We start from the raw sequence: 7,683 nt of genomic DNA, 5'->3' as shown, positions 1-7,683 counted from the left end.
CTTTCCCTACTGAGCCTTCATGTTTGCATTTTTGGAACTGAAAGAAGGCATTTAATTGCCCTTGTTTATTTTAATATTTAGTTTTTTGCAGTCGGAATGGCACTCTGTCTATAATTACCACACAAATAGAATAATCATTTCAACTCATCACATTTGCTTTACTTTAGTATGGGAGGCCATAATGGCCCAGTGACACGATACAATGAAGCTGCCATGCCGTGTGTTCACATTGTACATTGCAATGCAACAAACTGCACTGTAGACACATAATTGCTCTAAGTTTTGTTTACTTTAAAGAGATCTTAGTTTGTTTGAAGCATCTGCATATAAGCTCAAAAAATTTGCTCTCTAAATATGGATAACCTAGATTGTCGTACAATAACAGCATCAACCTGCCAGCTTAAGTTTTTTTTTTTTTCTTTCCCAAAAAGCACAGCTCCGTTTATTCACTCTTTTATACTCATCTCGGATTCATTGTATCGATCTCTTTAAGTGCTATCATTTGTTTGCTGTAAGTCATCATATTGACATTCACAAATATTCTGGCAATGTGTTATTTTGCTGCCTGATCCTTGTTTAATGATTACATTGGCATGATAACTATAAATGCTAAATACTAAAAAAGATTTGGTAACTATAAATGGTAGTGTTCTCAATGAAAGTTATTATAAAGCATGACTGAGAAAATCTAGCTTATTTATATTGGGACTCCCTGGGATGGCTGCAAGTCTGGGGTGCGTTTTCAAGAGAATAGTTAACCAATGGTTGCATTTTCCAACACTATCAAACATTCACAAACAGTATCGCAAAGATTTTTTGCTGGAACTGTGGTTAGAAACATTGTTTCCTGTTAGTATGGCATATGGAATAGATCACGCTCTTGACCAAAATAAGCATGCAGAACAATTTATATGTTTAATTTCATTATATGTATATGTATTTTAGTTTGTTAAGAAAAGAGAAAAAAAAAACGAAATTGTGAATCAGTCCTCAGATGCCATGTTTATTATTTACAGCAATATTCTGGCATTAATTTGATCTTAAACTGATTAATTAGTGATAATTATCACTCTACCACTTGCTTGATGGCATTAACTTCATTTCTAACCAACATGGTTCAAACACTTGTGACGAAGTACCAACATTTTCAGGAAACAGTCATGGATAGCTAGTTAGTTTCTACAAAAATGTGAGTTATGTCATTATATTAGAAGAGCACCGCTGGGTGGATGTAAAGGTTGAAAATGGCTTTAAGACTACATTTCTTCTTAGGAACACAATCGTTAATATAGGCTTTATGAAACATATTTAGTCAAACAGAGTGCTGAGGCTTCATGATCTAAATGGAAGTGTCAAATTCCAGATGATTGATTTTGATGGTATGTTAATTCAATGCATAGTAATGTTATAAAATAACACACGCTTGGGAACATTTAAAACGGTATTAAATCTTGTGAGTGAAAATGATCGAGAGGCAATTAAAGTATTTTTGTACAAGATTGGCGCTGCTGTCCTTTGTTCAGTATTCTCTTACACTATTCTGCAGGAAAAGAAAAAGAAAAACACATCATATGGCAATGCCTCTTGCTCCTCAGCAGCGCATCCCTCCAAAAATTAGCATTTTTTAATTGCCTCTATTTTGTAAGATTAGGAAAGAGCCAACAGTCTGACCGACAATCTTATTGCTTTAGATAAAACATGTATAAATTGTTCTAACGTAATGTGATGTAGATTTCCTGTCACTAGAAAAGAGACACATAAACCGATTTAGTTTTAATCTTGTTAAAATCATTTACTGTTACATCGGTAATAAAAGTTCACAGGTTCAACATCAGAATGGTGAATCATTTTAGCAAATACATCAAATATTGCATGAGAGCTGCAACATGTTTTGTAGAATTGATCATGGCTTCTTTATGTATTTTATGAAGATTTGTTCGGTGCATCTTTATTTTGATTTATTTCAAGATCACACATACACAGAGGCACATATAAATTCATGTTTAAATAAAATGATTACCATAATGTTTCTGCTTCTCGTTTTCTTTTTTTGCACATTTTACATGAATATTCCTAACCCATTCCCGCTTTCTGCTGCTGAATTTCAGTTAACTAATGTAAACCTTTAACTTCGCTCTTGAAAGTCCCCACTGTCCATACATACATATCCTAATGTGTTAAAACATTTCTTCTTTTTGTTTTATATGTTGATGTTCTATAACCAGTTTGTCATTGACTTAACATATTTTTTTTATTATTTTTGTTCATGCTGTTGGATAAAAAAAATGCATATACATTTAAATAAATTACTGTTTAAGGGTTAGTCTTTGATAGCCTGGTATCACACTTTGTTATATATATATATATATATATATATATATATATATATATATATATATATATATATATATATATATATATATATATAATAAAATTAGTGTATTTCTATATTTGGTAAGACTTTACCTAAATCATTTATACATAATGTATTTTATTCACACACACACACACACACACACACACACACACACACACACACACACACATATATATATATATATATATATATATATATATATATATATATATATATGTGTGTGTGTGTGTGTGTGTGTGTGTGTGTGTGTGTGAATAAAATACATTATGTATAAATGATGAACACAACAGGACAAATACTGACTCTTCCCTTAGAAATGCAAATAGTTTTATTTATTATAGTATTATATATTTTAGACCAATATCTCGGAAATATACACATATACATACCAACACATACATATATACATACGCACACACACACATACACACACACACACACACACACACACACACACACACACACACACACACACACACACACACACATATATATATATATATATATATATGTGTGTGTGTGTGTGTGTGTGTGTGTGTGTGTGTGTATGTGTGTGTGTGCGTATGTATATATGTATGTGTTGGTATGTATATGTGTATATTTCCGAGATATTGGTCTAAAATATATAATAATATAATAAATAAAACTATTTGCATTTCTAATTTTGGTAAGACTTTACCTAAATCCTTTATACATAATGAATTTTATTCAACACACACACACACACACACACACACACACACACACACACACACACACACACACACAGCATAATGCATCAAAAATGACAAACAACTACAAATATTTTTTTTTTCAATATCATTTGTAGTTGCTTTCTAAAGATGCAAAAATTAATAGATAAGTATTATAATTGAAGTTATAATTATTCATGAGATCATGAAAGCATTAAAAAAGTGTTAAGTGAGTACATGGGAGAAAATGAGGGAAGAGTCAGTATTTGTCCTGTTGTGTTCAACAACATGATGTACAAATCTCATAACTACTGTTTAGCCCAGAATCTCATATGTTCTGCTGAATTTGACAAATTTGAAGCGTCACTTATTGTAGTTTGTGCCAGTAATCAGTAGCCAGTTGCTAATGTTCTGTTATTGGCTGTTATGGAGGATGTCGCTATGAAGAAGGCAGATCATTGGGTAAGGAACACTCTGATTGGAATGCCTAACAAGCACCTTATTATTTCAGATCTTCACGTCTCGCACAAACATATCTGTAATGAAAATGCTGAAAATAACAGCAGATTGTTCACAAAAGCACAAAGCGTTTCCTGTGAGCCACGGGATGAAATTATTCACAACACAAACTGCACAGGCAATTTGTACCTTTAGTCAGAATGAATGTGTTTATTTTTATTCATTTCCAAGCTAAGACAAACAAATCATGAGAATTTATGAATGCTGAATAATGCCTGTCAATTATTTCTCAAGAGGAAAAGCAGGATGACAATCACACGTTGGCTTGCTACACCGTTACACAGCTGAGAATCTCACCGCTTGCTTCTTATCTGGAGAGTGTTTGTTTTTAATTGGCCATGCGGTTATACAGGATTTGAATCTGAGGGAATATAATATGCATCAATAAATCATGCAGCATCCTGGCAGGAGGAAGCAAGGTGAAATCTGCCACGGAGAAATCACTTCAGTTATGATGCTCATGCTGTGCATCCACACGGACACCAGCATAATCATTCCATCCCATCTCCATTTCTGCCTTTCACCCCCCTGCCATCCATCACTGACCCACTGTCCTCCAGCTTTCCAGGAGCTGAGAGCCAGTATGTGTGTGTTTGTGTGTCAGAAGTGAAGCGACATCCAATCAGCTGTGTTCTTCTGTCCGCACAGAGATCCTTCTGCAGCGCCATGGTGGACGAGCTGCGGGTTTCCCTCAAGTGCCAGCGCCGGCTCAAACACAAGCCGCAGCCGCCCGTCATGGTCAAAACGGATGAAGTCATCAACATGCACACCTTCAATGACCGAAGACTGCCAGGCAAAGAGACCATGGCTTAAAACGGACAGCAGCTCGCTCTTTCTTGAGCTTGGAGAAGGAAACTTCACGGGAAGAAATTTGGGCGGGGAGGAGGTCGGTTTTCTACACAGGGGAGGGGATCTTAAAAGTCATTTCAATCAATTAGTTACTGAAACCAACAGCAGAAACGGAAACATATTTCCTGTGGAAATAACTTGAATCTGGGCAAAATTTTAGTTACCTCATCGCTTCAGATCACCACCAGAGCAAAGACTGACCGGTGCCAGCGTTCAGGGTAACTTTTAGCAGGAAATACACACACACACACACACAGCTAGAGAAGTGGGATGGAGGGAGGTTTGTCTGCTCACTACATGCACATTATTTTAGGTTTGATGACACACTTGGCTGTTGTCTGTCCACAGAGAGCAGCTGAGTCCTTTAGAGAAAACGAGGAGATGTGTCCTGACAAATATGGAGGCAAAACAAGGACAGTTTTTTAACACGTACAGTACATGTGCTACCATTAGGAGCAAAAAAAAAAAAAAAAAAAACGAATAAAAAAAAGTACTCAGAAACAATCAGTTTGCAGCACTCTTTGCTGAGCACCACAGCAATATCACTGAAATCATTCAACGTCTTTCTCACCCACAATCACAAGCAGTGGAAGCAGGACAGAGCTACAGGCAATATACCGCTTTCATTTCTATGTATTTCCGGGCCCCTGTTGAGCGTCACAGTGACTAAGGGTGAATCTCACAAAAACGTCTTTGAGCCAAAACATGATGGAATCCATTTTTTTTTTGTTTTTCGAGGACCATTGCATTTTTGTGTTTATTTTACGCTTAACACATTGCACAACTTAATATTTTCTGTCCAAATTCGCATTACTCTACAAAAAAAAAAAAAAAAAAGAGGCAGCAAAATTTCATAAGATGAGGCTTAAATTGTCCATGCATATTTATTAAAATGATTAATATTATTGTTTTTTGTTGTTCTAAATGTGAACCTCTCAACTTTTAAATGTAGTACTGTAATGCATCTACATTTTTTTTTACACTTATTAGTGATTCTCATTACAGTATGTTATATTCTAGAGAATATAGAATCTAGACATCGGTAAGCATAAATGAAACAGTACAACAAATGGTAAAAACCAAAGTATTTTTATATATTACAGTAGTTTTTTTTTTTTTTTTTTTTTTTTTTTTTTTTAAGAGAGGTAAATGTCTTGGACTGTCATGACAATAATATCACAAACAATAAATAAAAGTAATGGTCCTAAAATAGGCTTCTTTTCAAATATATTGATATTCATTAGTTTAATTTTAATTTGTGCTGAAATAAATTTCATGAGATTCATCCGAAAACCTCTCCAAAAATTGGATGAGTGAACTCGAAACAAATTCCAACCATTGCGATACATTTATTCAAGCATCTATCATTTGGTTTACAAATGTTTTCATTTTTTCTTTCTTCATTTCTATGATGAAAATAAAATTTCACATATGTTTTTTTTTTTTTTACCACATTTCATTTCAGGTTAATGTTTGTACTTTGTGAATTTGATTTCAGAAAAAAAAAAGAATCCTCATGTGAACTTGTGCAAATGTAAAATTTCTATAAAAAATAATAATAAGGTGTTTTGTACAATTAAAGAATATCAACATTTTGTAATAATTTTTATCAACACAATCATTGGCATCTCTCTCTTGATACGGGGGTGGCCACCCTGTTGAATCGCCACACCAGAATTGAAGGTCACCATGGCCCCTGGGACCGATGCACTTCCGCATGGATGAGCCCCATGTGACGGAACACATCCAGGATCACATCACCTGGCCTCCATCAGGATGAGTTTGCGCCAGGGTTCATGATAGGCGCACACAGGACGGGGAAGTGCCAAGCATGCCTGGTAGTGTTTATGTGACAAACACACACATTTTGGACAGATCCTATTTTTATCATGTAAAGGAATCATATTTAAAGAAAGATATTTTTACTTGAGATAAATAGATATGAGAAAACTGATTCAGAAGTGTGAAACAAACATATATAGAAAGTGAAGAGGACTGCTAAAATGCTTCATATTCAATGCCCCTGGTTTCTAATAGACTGCTAGTGCTCAGTGCCGAGACTTTGTGTGTAAATGGTTTCAAATGGATAAGATGTATTTAAAGATTTTTTAGATACAAACTAATTTTGACCATATTGTGTAAACAAAATGAAGTGCACACAGTTTCCTGTCTAAAGTTGATGCACAAGTTTAAAGGAAGTAATTAAAAAAATGTCAGCACACTTGCTCGTGGTCTCCTTTCTTAAATTTATGAAATATATAAATATGTTTTCCTTATAATGACCTAAATGACACCCCTTATGTATATTAAGCAGCAAATTTAGCAAAACACAAAATATATCACTGGCAATACTTTTGGCCACAACTGTGTGTGTGTATATATATATATATATATATATATATATATATATATATATATATATATATATATATATATATATATATATATATATATATATATTGCTGAGGTCCAGCTAAAGATATACTGTATATTTGATTGTGCAGGTACACTTTTGAATATATTGCATTTAAATAATATAATCATTATTAATAGTGATATAAAAAAAAAAAAAACATTTTAGACATAATATTAATAAATGCAAATTGTATAATACTCCAAATGTATTTTAAATATAATTATATGTCAGGTGTTCATTCACATTGTTTCTTTAAAGTGATAGTTCACCCAAAAATCACAATTATGTCATTAATAATTCAACCTCATGTCGTTCCAAACCTTGAGACCTCGGTTTATCTTCGGAACACAGTTTAAGATATTTTAGATTTAGTCCGAGAGCTCTCAGTCCCTCCATTGACTCTGTGTACGGTCTACTGTCCATGTCCAGAAAGGTAAGAAAAACATCATCAAATTAGTCCGTGTGACATCAGAGGGTCAGTTAGAATTTTTTGAAGCATTGCAAATACATTTTGGTCCAAAAATAGCAAAAACTATGACTTTATTCAGCATTGTCTTCTCTTCCGGTCTGTTGTGAGAGAGTTCAAAACAAAGCAGTTTGTCATATCCGGTTCACGAACGAATCATTTCGATGTAACCAGATCTTTTTTGAACCAGTTCACCAAATCAAACTGAATCACTTTAAATGGTTTGCGTCTCCAATACGCATTAACCCACAAATGACTTAAGCTGTTAACTTTTTTATTGTGGCTGACACTCCCTCTGAGTTCAAACAAACCAATATCCCGGAGTAATTCATTTCAACTGCTGTGAAGAGAGAACTGAAGGTGA

The sequence above is a fragment of the Carassius gibelio genome, chromosome B16 (assembly GCF_023724105.1).
Source record: "Carassius gibelio isolate Cgi1373 ecotype wild population from Czech Republic chromosome B16, carGib1.2-hapl.c, whole genome shotgun sequence".
NCBI classification, from domain to species: Eukaryota; Metazoa; Chordata; class Actinopteri; order Cypriniformes; family Cyprinidae; genus Carassius; species Carassius gibelio.
This window is presented reverse-complemented; position numbering follows the sequence as displayed.